Source organism: Excalfactoria chinensis, chromosome 4 (genome assembly GCF_039878825.1).
Source record: "Excalfactoria chinensis isolate bCotChi1 chromosome 4, bCotChi1.hap2, whole genome shotgun sequence".
NCBI lineage: Eukaryota > Metazoa > Chordata > Aves > Galliformes > Phasianidae > Excalfactoria > Excalfactoria chinensis.
Genome location: NC_092828.1, coordinates 65,147,687 through 65,160,091, shown reverse-complemented (window position 1 = coordinate 65,160,091; position 12,405 = coordinate 65,147,687).

Here is a 12,405-nt window from a genome sequence, read left to right as displayed (position 1 = left end):
CCAAGATCATCTTGTCCAACTATGCTCCCACCACCAATATTTCCCCACTAAAATACATCTCTTAGTACAAAATCTAAAGGTTTTTTAACACCTTCAGGGATGGAATGGACTTTTTTTTTCTCCCCCCAGAATTATAAAATTCTTAGAGTTGGAAGGGACCTTTAAAGGTCATCCAGTTCAACTCTCCTGCGGGACACCGAAGCTAGATAATGTTGCTCCTGGGCTTTAAACAGCCTCGCCTGCATAGTCTCCAGGGGTGGGGAATCCATCACATCTTTAGGCAACCTGTTTCATCCAGTACCTCACCACTCTCACTGTAAAATTCTTTGTAACTAAAGTAAATCTACCCTCTTTAACCTTGGAATGATTTGCCCTTGTTTTATCACAACAGGCCCTGCTAAAGAATCTGTCCCCTTCTTTCCTGTAGCTTCCCTTTAGATATTGAAAGGTCATTTTACTTGTGGAACCAGGGGGATGAGAGTTACTGATTTGATTGTCTCTACCTCTATTGCTTACTTTGGCTGACACCAGGGGCTACACTACTCTCCTTGCTACAAAACTCTGGCTCTTTCAGCATATTCTGATGGTGTGTTACTGAATTCTTACATATACATTTCTGTGTGTACAGAATAGCTGCAGAGCACAGTGTCTTTCTAGCATTCAGACAGAACATCTGTCAATACTGAAAAGTTTTACTTGCTATTAGACACCTAGCACTTCTCAGAAATACTGTATCTACTACTATTAACAGTTCAGTCCATAAATAAAAGAGCATTCAGAATTGTGAAGGGTACTAAGTTAAAAAGCATAATACATAAATAAGAGGAAACATCCCAGAAATAGTGCAACAAAAGAGATTGAAGTCAAAATAAATGAGGAAGCAGAAAAAATATCACTTATGCATTCTTTAAGATATATGTTACCTCTTCCATTATAGATGAAGCTAGACTTACTCAGAATTTCCCTGTTTTTCCCAGCAAAGTTTTAGCATAAGACTATATCATAGTGTAGCTCAGACAGCAAGATACAAAAGAGACAAGACAGGAAACAGCCCAGATGAGAGAACACTGATCCTAACAGCAGACCTCTTCCTCAGTTTACAAAAGTATGTAAATTAAAATAAAACCTTGTTTTAGTTATTAAAAGGCAGGACCTCCATCTTTCCTTTGTTATTTAAAACTTGCCAAGCACTCAGAATGAAGCAGTTTACTTTACTCATTAAGCATATATTTTACTTAAATACAAAATAATGTAACTGCATGAATTTCTATGTAAAATAAATTTCCATAATATCATTATCAAATACACTTTTCTGGATACAAAATCAGAGACTAGGAATCACAGAATGTCAGGGATTTGAAGGGACCTCAAAAAATTACCTCATCAAATCTTTCCTCCAGATCAGGAACATCCAAATCAGGTCATACAGGAATCATTAGAAAGGAAACAGGTTTTCTAAAAATAAATAAATAAATACATAAATAAATAGATAGATAAATAAATAGATAAAAGAGTTGGATTTCACATATGAAGTTCACTCACATATGAGTATCAGCAGAACTCACTTTCTTCATGCTACCTTTTCCTCACTATTATACAAAATCCTTTGTCATCCCCTGGAAAAATCAAAGTGCTTTTAAGAAAAATAAAAATTTTACCTGTATTTCCCCTACAAGCTTAGAAGAAAGCAATGTTCCTGAGTTTTTCAAGCATGCAAAAGGCACCCATCCATGTTTTCCTGTGCTCAGGGTCCTTTATTCCTATTGGTGGGATCTGTTGTCTTCACTGAGTTAAGCACACCTGACAATCCACACTATAGATGTTGAGGAGATTCCACTGGTTTTCATGGGGTTTGGTATGAAATTTTCACTCAGTGAAACTATTTGAAAATCCAGATACAGATAGAATACACAAGTGCTAGCATCCACTAAAAAACGCTAATTTTTACCCTTGTGTATTCCTTATACTTAGCTGCTTTTTTTTATACTACATTTTGTTCCTGCAATAAATATACTGTAGAAATTTATCATGCTATGCCATATGGTTGTAGACCTAGTAATATTTCACTTAAATTGTCCAAATATTAAGTCTGTGAAATTTTCATTACTTCTGTTTTCTAGGAATTCTGGATCTTATGCAGCCACAGCAAAAGCACATTATGAAGACTATGGAGAGCTTACCATAAACTTTTTCTGAACTGCGAGTTCAGAGAGAACTCCGAAGACCTGAGGTGACGAGAGCTGGGCCAGGAAAAGTATTTCTTTAAGCAGCAGCATCTCAGAGAAAGAACAGCAGAGAATCAGTATAAAGCATGTCATAACAAAGCAAAATCCCTGTTGTCTATGGTTTTGCAACTTATGTAACTGTATGTATACAGTATGTTTGTGTGCGTGTGGTTTCTGTTTTTTTTTTCCCCTCCTATTTTGACATATTACCAACACCTATAAGAGTTTTGTTTATCTAATTCATTGGATTGAATAAAGAGATATATTAATTTAAGATCCAAAGATAATTAAGTACATTTAGAATACTGGGAACTGCTCTGCCATGGCCAGTACCTGTCATCATGTCTGTGAATTCATTTTGCTGAATTCCACTGAAACCTCTCAACTTTCTTTTTTTTTTTTTTTTTTTTTTAATACCATCATAAATAATCAGTAGTTTGCTCATTTCATCTCTCTTCTAGATCATTAATGCAAACACTACATTAAACCAGAATGGTTCTCTTTCAGTACTCAAATATATCATCACTCTTAATATTTCACCCTTTTCAAAGATGATGAGTTAGTTATTCAGACTTTATTTTCCGTGTTTCATTCTGCTTCTGACCTGTGACATAATTTTAGCTGTCCCCTTACAACTAGTCATTTTTAATGGCTTCTTATGAAAGATTTGCCAAAGGCTTTTTGAAAGCTTGCACATCTACCTACCTCCTTCTCTCACCATTTTATTGACACCCTCAAGGAACCTTACTACATTAAATCAGAAGCAAATTTTTTTCCATTATAAAAACCAACTTCCTTGTCATATTGTAACCCATTAAACATTCCATAATTTTATTTTTAAATTCTTACTTTACTTCAACTGAATTATTTTCTAAAGATACATGATTTCAAGGATCTCTACATCCTCCTTTCAAGGGCAGATTAAGTATTCTCTACCACTGAAACTTAATTTAATCAATCTTTGGGGTTAGGTTTGTAGGTTTTAGAAAAGTTGAAGTCCCTTCAGTGTGCTCCTCTAGAACTTTTGGGTGTATCCTGGAAATTGCTGCTGCTTAATTCATAAGTTGTTTGCAGAACTCCTGCTTTTGATACTTCACTCTCTAGTAGTGTCTTGTCTTAAACTGCTGGAAAAAAATGGCATTATTTTTTTCAAAACCAAACATGAATACTTCCAGAAGATGTGTTTAATAGGCATGAATTTAAAAACAGCAGCACTGTTCCTTTTGATCATATGATATTTTTAGTTGCATGGGGAAAAAAACAGTACTATTGTATTATTGCCAGTATTATTTCCCTCCTTCTCCACCATTTCTCTGGCAAGTAATCCTCAAGTTTCTTTTATATAGTGCACCATAAATGAAGAAAGACAGTTATGAGAATTCTTTTGACAAGTACTGGTAGTACTTCCATTTGTTCTATTATGCTGCATGTATTATTAGATTAATATTGCGCAAATCACACATGTCACCAAATAGCTGTTTTATTCATTGGGAAAATAAATTAGTCAAAAAATCAGTATTTAATCTGTGTGAGCACATTCATTTTCCTAAAATATATTTTAATTTCCCACCCCCCCCCCCCCCCATCCCCCTCTAGCACTGGTGAAATTAGTTGTGGAGAGGAAAATAGACATACACATTTCCATTGGAAGAAATTAATAACCCAATTACCAGAGTGCCATCACATATCTACCTTTCAAAGTATTTCTTGTCACTTACTTAATATTTCATAACATTCAAACCAGACCAGAACATGCATATTTATTTCAAGTTGGTTTAGGAATATTATACCCTGTTTAAATTGCATTAATCCTAACAATAATTATATTGTATAACACCTAAAGAATATCATATCTTGCACAATAAAAAGCAAGTTCTGAACATGATAAAATCTTGTTAAAGGCTTACTCTTCTCCAACACAAACTTGCAAATTATTTTTAAATAAATGCATTATTCATCACTTCTATTCAGAGTGTATTGGAACAGCGATCTAACCTATAAGCTATGCACACTAATTTAATGACTTCTTTTGGAAAAGATAGAACTGAAATATGTTTTGGAAATGTCACATCTGCAGTACCTTAGGAAAAATTTTGCAGCAAAGAAGAGTCGACAGACATTATTTCTGACTTGCCTACAACTACTACTACAACACAAAGTAGTATTACACTCAAAATTTTACTGATTATGGAAGTTACAGTAATACATTTTCAACAACAAAAAAAAAAATCAATCTTAAGAAATATATATTTTACCCCTTTTTATTGTCATGAAGAAACCATTGGTAGAAACAACAAAATTTTAAGGGCACATAAAGCAAAGAAACAAATGTTTTCCAGTAGAGAAAACATATTGCCATTATTCACACTCTTGTGTTTTTCACTTACACAATTGTGGTATTCAGTATTAAAAATTATTCTGATTCTTAGTGTAGTGTTCTTCATTACGTCATTTGTATATATGTTGTAGAGCATTTCTATGGCTATGTTTAAAATTTTGAAAAGCTACTAAAGCTACTAAAGTTTTTAAACTGGAAGAGGGTAGTGAATCATGAGAACAGCTTTTCCTTATTGTAAGAACAGCTCTTGAGTGGAATAAGCTAAAGGACAGAGGCTCTAGAACAGAATGCAGAGGCTGCAAAACTTGTTGTCAGGTGAAGACAAAAAAGACAAAAAATGTCCTGTTGTTGAAGATAAGATGGCAAAACTGGTGCCGCAGCTTAATGTAACATAAGTGGGAGTTGGTTTGGGCTATCCTCTCTTAAAAGGTTGGAAATTTGCAGCAAGAATCCCATAACCACCAGAGATGTTACTTCTGCCTATGTCCTTGGAATGTAATGAATATGTATATGCTATGCCTTTAAATATGTAGTCATTTCTCTTTTTGGTGTGCATGTTTGGTGGGAGCAATCCCTCATGCACCCAGCACTGAAATAAAGGGAATACCTGCTTGATACAACTCACTGTCATGTCAAGTTACTTTGTTGGTTTTCTCAGCTTCAGTAGATTTAGACTAGATATTGGAAAGAAATTCTTTACAGTTGGGAAGAAATTCGTTACTGTGAGGGTGGTGAGATACTAGAACAGGTTGCCCAGCTAGGTTGTGGATGCCTTCTCCGTGCAAACATTCGAGGCCAGGCTGGATGGGACTGTGAGCAACCTGGTATAGAGGGAGGTGTCCCTTCCTATAGCAGGGGGGTTGGAAGTAGGTGATCTTAGAAGTCTTCCCAATCCAAACCATTCGATGATATGTATTATACAGACTATCATGTAGCTTCCCTGATTTTAAAATAAAATTCAATTGATAGAACAATAAAGCTTTGTTTCTAAAATTCTGCTTGCTTTATGCACATCTATTACCTGAAAAATGGTTCCTGAACACTGGCTCCAGAATTCATCTGATTAATTAATTTAATTGTTTACATTACTTAAATTTTATTTGGATTTCATTTATTAAGAACTTAGTTATGTACTTCTGCTTCAGATCAATTATCCTGCCAGCCTTTCCTACAAATGAAGCCAACACAGATAACTCTTACATGCTTCTGGTGAAATTGCTATTGAACTGCACCAAATTATAAAGCTTAGCAGAGCAAGAAACTTCATATTCTGATTTAGCACAAACACAAGAGTAGAAACCTTCAAAATAATAACATTCTCTTTTTCTTCTACATTTGATTTCATTGAGTAAATAACATTTCAGACAAAAATCGAAAATAGAAAACTGTTAGGAAATTAATTGGAATTTGATTTTTTTGAAAAATCTTCTTCCTTTTCCTTTTCTTCCTCCCCAAACCTTTAGAGCATCAGTGAGTCACCTATAGAACTAGAAGGCCATAACAGTTTTGCTTTTTCATGCATTTCATATAAGGTAATTGTGAGATTAGGAAACACATTAAGCCTATTCAGCAAATGATCCAATCCACAAAATCAAAGGTTTTAGCTAGATTCGAGCAGAATTCAAATTGGCAATGAGTAATGAACAGAAACCACACACATTTAAAAGCTCAGAGTGCAACCTGTCATTCACTTACACAAGTCCAAACCATCCTCAGATAGAACCTTTTCATGTGTTGAGGTAGAGTCTGTCTTTTTCTAATACTTAATGAATACTTCATGATACTTAATAAGATTTTCCTGGCAAAGGTAGTGTTTAAAATATATTCAGAGGTTTGGTTGGTCATTTACATATGTCCCTCAGAGACCCACTTGTCAGGGTCTGCTTGACCTCTCTGAGGCACAGAAGGCATCTGATTTGCTATCTAAGGGAGCAAGACAAAGAACTCTTCTATATCTACTCTCATCTGCCATCTTTTTATCAAGCTGTAGAAGTACTCTACAAACAGATGTAACTACCCAGCAAATTTATTACAAGACATTCTTTACCAAGAACAGTGTGGTCCCACAGGAACAAGCAGCACAGGAAGCTATAAAATGTTCAGTCCATTAATCATCACTGCCAATGATGCTGGAAGTTAATTAGTCTCATTAGTTATTTTTATGTGTTTTATATATGTTACATCTGATATGACTTTATATTGGGTCTGGAATCTAGTTGTTCCCTTCCACAGGCTCAAATCTAATGATCACTTTTAGGTGTGTCCTATGCCATGCATCAGTTTCATAGGCTGAAGTGAAATATCTCTACCACAAAATATCTTGTTCTTGAGCATATACAAAATATTTGATACACAAATAAGATCTAGTGGGAAATAATGGAAAGAAATTTCTTTTGTAAGATGTAAGAGAAGAGGGAGAGTAGTTGAGTAGCTGAAAAGAGGAATTACAGCTAATATAGGGAACAGGGGAATAAGAGAGAAAGAGCAAATCCTGCAAGATAATGGCAGAAGAAATTGAGAAGTAAATGCAGTAGGTCACTGTAGAGAGGGACAAAGAAAAACAAAAATAAAAAACAAACAAACAAAAAAACAACAAGGAAAGTAAAGGAAAGGAAAAGAAAGGAAAGGAAGGAAGACAAATGACAGCACGTGAACAAAACCATCTGTTTGAGAAGAAGCAAAGAAAAAGACCTTTGAAAAATGTATCACATTCATTCATCCATAGTACAAGTCTCTCCATGGGCCAAGTTTATTTGTGTAGGGTCTTGAAACACAAGAACAACATAAGATTGTTAGGTATAAGGTATCTTCTGTCTGTGTATTCACTTTCAAAATGAGATGTAACTTGTTTGGGAGTCAACTACCTGGAGAGCTTTAAAGCTACTTAAACACCTGAGAACCTATTGTTCATTAGCCTCTATCTGAAGGTCTGCTGCAGTCATGTAACACAAGTTAGACTCCAGTGCTATATGGACCAAGTACCACTTTCAACTGCAGCAGCACAAATTAGAACAGAATTTACTTTCAGCTCCTATTGCCATTAAATGTTAAAAGCCTTGGAAGACAACAAGACTACTCCATTGAAAAACAAGCATTGTAATCTCTGTGATATCGCTATAACGTCTGACAAAGGAGTGCTATCAGGACTTAAATTTGTTGTTTCAAGCTTCCTGGTTTCCCTTGTTGTTTGTATACTTTTTAAAGAGTTGATTGAAAAAAAGCTCAAGAAGTAACCACTTGGAACAAATGAAAGCCTTTCATTTCTCTGCTTAAAACTGCAGTAATGTCAATTATATCCCAGAGAGAGGCATATTACCAATCACAAAAGTATAAGAGAATCTGCATTTAATTTATGAACTGAGCCATAATAAGAGCATTACAAAAAAATCACTGTGGCAGAAGATTAAGCCATTTTAGTGAGTGGCATAGTAACTCAGTATGGGGACCATTGCTAATACAGGATTACTGTTGTCAGTATCTAATACATCCACCAGGATTAGAAAATATAGCAGTGGTCACAGCAAGTTTTCTTTAATAACTACTTTGGTGTTGGGAAAAAACATTCTTTGTGGCAAGCAAGAATCCACTGTTTATCCTCAGTGTAAGGTACAACACAATCCAGCTATATCTTTAACCAAGACTTTAACCTTAAATACATAAGCAATCTCACTGCACTGAAAAGTCAGACTGCAGATAATTTTATAAAAGAATTGATGTGTTGGCTTCTTTCAATGAAATCAAGACATTTTTTATCCATCTGTTGTAAAGTGTAAAGAATAACTGATTACGTATAAAATAAAATGGTAAGGTCCTGGTACCAAAGCACAATGTCTGCTTTAGCAGTAAAGTAGCCTGGTGCTTTCACCCTTCATTCTTCCAGACAGTCACAAATTGTCAATCAGAATGTGTTGATAGAAAGCCTGTAACTGTTCCCAGATTAATAGACATTTTAGCCAGAGCTCTTAAACACAACATTTCCCACCAGACCAAATGGAAAAGGGCCATATTTATTCAAAAGTACTAGAACTTTACTGCAAAGCTTATTTATTTTTGCTCTGTTTGACTGTAAGTCTGCTGTTACAGGTATGTCAAGCACCACCCTGGCTAACAACTTGCATTCTAACTCCACAAGTATGAATGTGCCTCTGGCAACCATAACTAATCTCCTATCACAGATTCAGTGCACAGGGCACTGAATTAACATTAAAGACAACATAAGAACATTAAGATTGATTTTGCAACATACAGTATGGGTCACATATGATTGAATTTGCAAGTGTGAAGGAAAAGCTATACTAAATGAATGTTTTGCATGAGCCCATACATTTCACAGAATGCCTCATAAGAATCATAGAGCGTCTGAGTTAGAAGAGACTCTTAAAGGCCATCTAGTCCAAACTCCCCTGCAATGGACAGGGACATGTACATCAGGTGCTCAGAGCCCCATCCAGCCTGATGGATGATTTTATTGGTTCAGTTGTTAGCCAGCCTGTATAAAAAGCCAGATATTGGTCACTTTTTTTCCCTCTTATATGCACATTCTATACCTTGGACTTTACATCACATGCTTTCAAAATCCTGAAACATGTTGCTACGCTCAGTCCATTGTAATATATGAAACTACTAAAACTGATCATGCAAATTAGAATGCAATAGGCAAAAGAAAAATCTCTTGTGAAAAATTCCAGGTCATTAGAAGTGAAAGAATCCCTCAAAAACACAACTGCAAAAGGAAGGCATACGAGATTCTTTTCTTACTCATAATGCTGCTCCATTTGTAAAACAGTAAGTATGGAATTCTCTGAACCTATTATTGCTGCCATTGACAGTCTGAAAAAACATACTAATTGCAGATGATTAAGAGAGTACTCAAAACATATTCACTGTTTCTCCGTGAGTTTTTCTCCTCAGTGTTATCATATCATAATTAATAATTTTCAGTGCGTTTTTGATTTTAATGAGCTTCTTTAATGAGGAAACCTATTAACATTCACACTTGGGAATTAAAAGGTCACCCCAGCCTATGAGCAAATGAATCTTATTCCCTTTGGAAACTATTAGAAAACCTGTATATGCCTTTGCTGATAATAATTGCACCATGAGAAGATCAGAAAGTTTGATGCTACTGTGCAAACAAGATGCTTGCCACACCTCGTGATTTACCTCCTAATTAGTCTCCTTTGTTTTACCACAAGAGGCTGCTGTTTCATCACCTGCACTGGCAGACTGCAACTCCAAGAGGCAATGTCTTCAGCTTTATCCTTCTAACAAGATTTCAATGAAAAAAATTGTAGTTGTGTTAATTTGTGCAAGAACACAAATGTATTCAGTGCAACAGAAGTTTAAGAGAAAAGAATCACACAAAATTCCTTGTTGATCGTTACCATGGTAACACAATCAAGAAGAAAATACTCTCTTTTTATATACCAGAAAAGAGAAAATAGCCACTAATGGGTAGAAGACCTTCTAATGTGGCTTGTTCTTCTACCCATAATTTTTGGTAATAAATGCTGATGAAGCATCAGACTATCTTGTATAAGTTATCCATTCAATGTTTTTACTTAAACACAGTCTAGATGTCCAATACTCCAGAAAGCATCCATGAGTAACGAGTGGTTAAGTGATAATATAACCAATTCAGAGAGTAAACACAGAAAGAGTAGGACAGTAATGAAGAAAAGTTTGCAGAGAGAGAAACAAAACAAAAGCTAAGTGAGTAGGCTGAACCTTACTTGAGTTTCAGACAGGAATACAGTTTTGCTAGCAGAATATATTGGAAGGTTTGGAGCATAATAATCAGAATATGTCAGGAAACTTGCCACAATTTTCTACTTTCTCCTAAAAATCAATTTAGAGATAACTCCACTGTGATCTCCAAATGCTTTGTGATATTCTTGCCTGTGGGTCACTGCAACCTAAGTCTCTAAGGTTAATTTCATTTGATTTTCCTCTCTACTTTATTTAACCTATGAGGATTTTCTTTAAGTAATCCACTCTCCTTTGCTTTTCCCCCACCTCTGTCTCTGTGCTTCGACTTCTCTACTTAAACTTCCCTTTCTGGTATGTGGCAAACTTTTCTTCCTCTATGAGGACTTGCCACTTTCATTTAAGCTTCAAGCTTCAGGTTGACAAGCTTGCAAACACAAGCTTAATTTCAGCTTTAAACTTCAGGGAGATTAAATGTTGTTCCAGTGGTTCCTCTGAAGTAGGACTTTAGACTCATAGTTACAACCCCAGGCTCTTTCAAGGTGTTTAGACAATAATATAAAAGATTTATATACATACATGTAAACACACTATTCGTATCTATCTATCTATACACACTATATAGAGAAAGAGAGAAAGAGTTTATTCCATACCTCCATTCCTTCTTACTTATCTCCTAAAAAGCATTAGTAGTTGACAATTTATTTTCAAGAACCAGTTCAGCAGATGATTGAAGATATGGACTGAACATGAGACAGAGATAGCTTTCTTTATTTGCTTTTTCTAGTATTTATTAAATGGGAAAAAAAAAAAAAAAAAAAGACAAAAAAGACAAAAAACCAAAAAAACAAATTAATATCAGTAATCATTCAGATGAAACAGCCAACTAAGCCCAATAGCTGCTCTTACAGCTTCATATTAAGTAATGCAATAATGGCTGTTATTCCTGAACTTTGTACATAGCTCTTTTCCAGGCCATTGGACATATCACCAAAATAAAAGCATGTATTTATATTTGCATATAATGCATAATATCATATTTCTCATAATTGCACATAACATATGGAAAAAAAAAATAATGATGATATAATTTGAGTCAGAAAAATCCCTAACTATAAATCTAAGTCTTGTTATATTCAAAAGATTTCTCTTCCAGAGTAGATTTATTTTATTTTTACCTTTGCATCTTGATGTTCTTGTTTTGCTTTTAAAACACCATATGTGAATTGGTGAATTGGTTATTTACCTCTTGTAGTTAATGCACTTAGATATGAACAGCAAAATTAAAACTCTTTTGAACTTGTGCCTGGTTTACCCATCTTGCAAGGTAAAATGAATGTAGGACCTAATCACAGAATATCCTGATTTTGGTGGGGTCTACAAGAATCATCAAGTTCACCTCCAGACAAGAGCATAAAAGTCAGACCTTATCCCTTTGATGGCTGTCCAAAAAATCATAATTCTCCATAAAAAAAAAGAAAAAAGGACATTAGGATTTTTATTCTTGAAGCAGTTTCTATCTTTGCACTCAGTAAGCTCTAGGTCAATAAATGCAATATTAGATATTTGACATTTTTCTTCACTGTAGCAATAAGACACCCTGTATACACAAGTGATCGCTAAATAAATAAAAAATACCAGAAAAATAAACTTGTTTTTTCTGTTTTCCCCACTCTGAAACTAAAATATTTCCATTAGCAATACGAATACATTGTTGACAATTGTAAAGAGGAATAAATGAATTATAAACTTGTAGTCAAAGCTAAAGGTGATTTAAAACACAAGTGTTTCTACATATTAATATATTTTTTTCCCCCAGTGTGAAGTGAAATAACTTTGTGCCTCACTGAAAAATTGATCAAACAGACCTGTATGGACTTCCAGTTTTCATTTTTTCAGTGAGGACTTTTCACCCTTTGCCTGATATAATTGCTCTACATAGGATTGCCTCAACTACAGTTCTATTAATATTTTTATTCTAGTAATCCCAAGTCAATTTTTAAGAGCATTTGTATGAGAAATAGATAGCACATTAAGAACTCCACCAGCACCCACTTTTGCACTGATACTCCAAGCATGTATACTTCAGTATTTGGCACCAGTTTAGATTAGATATAACACAAGGCAGTCAGAAAC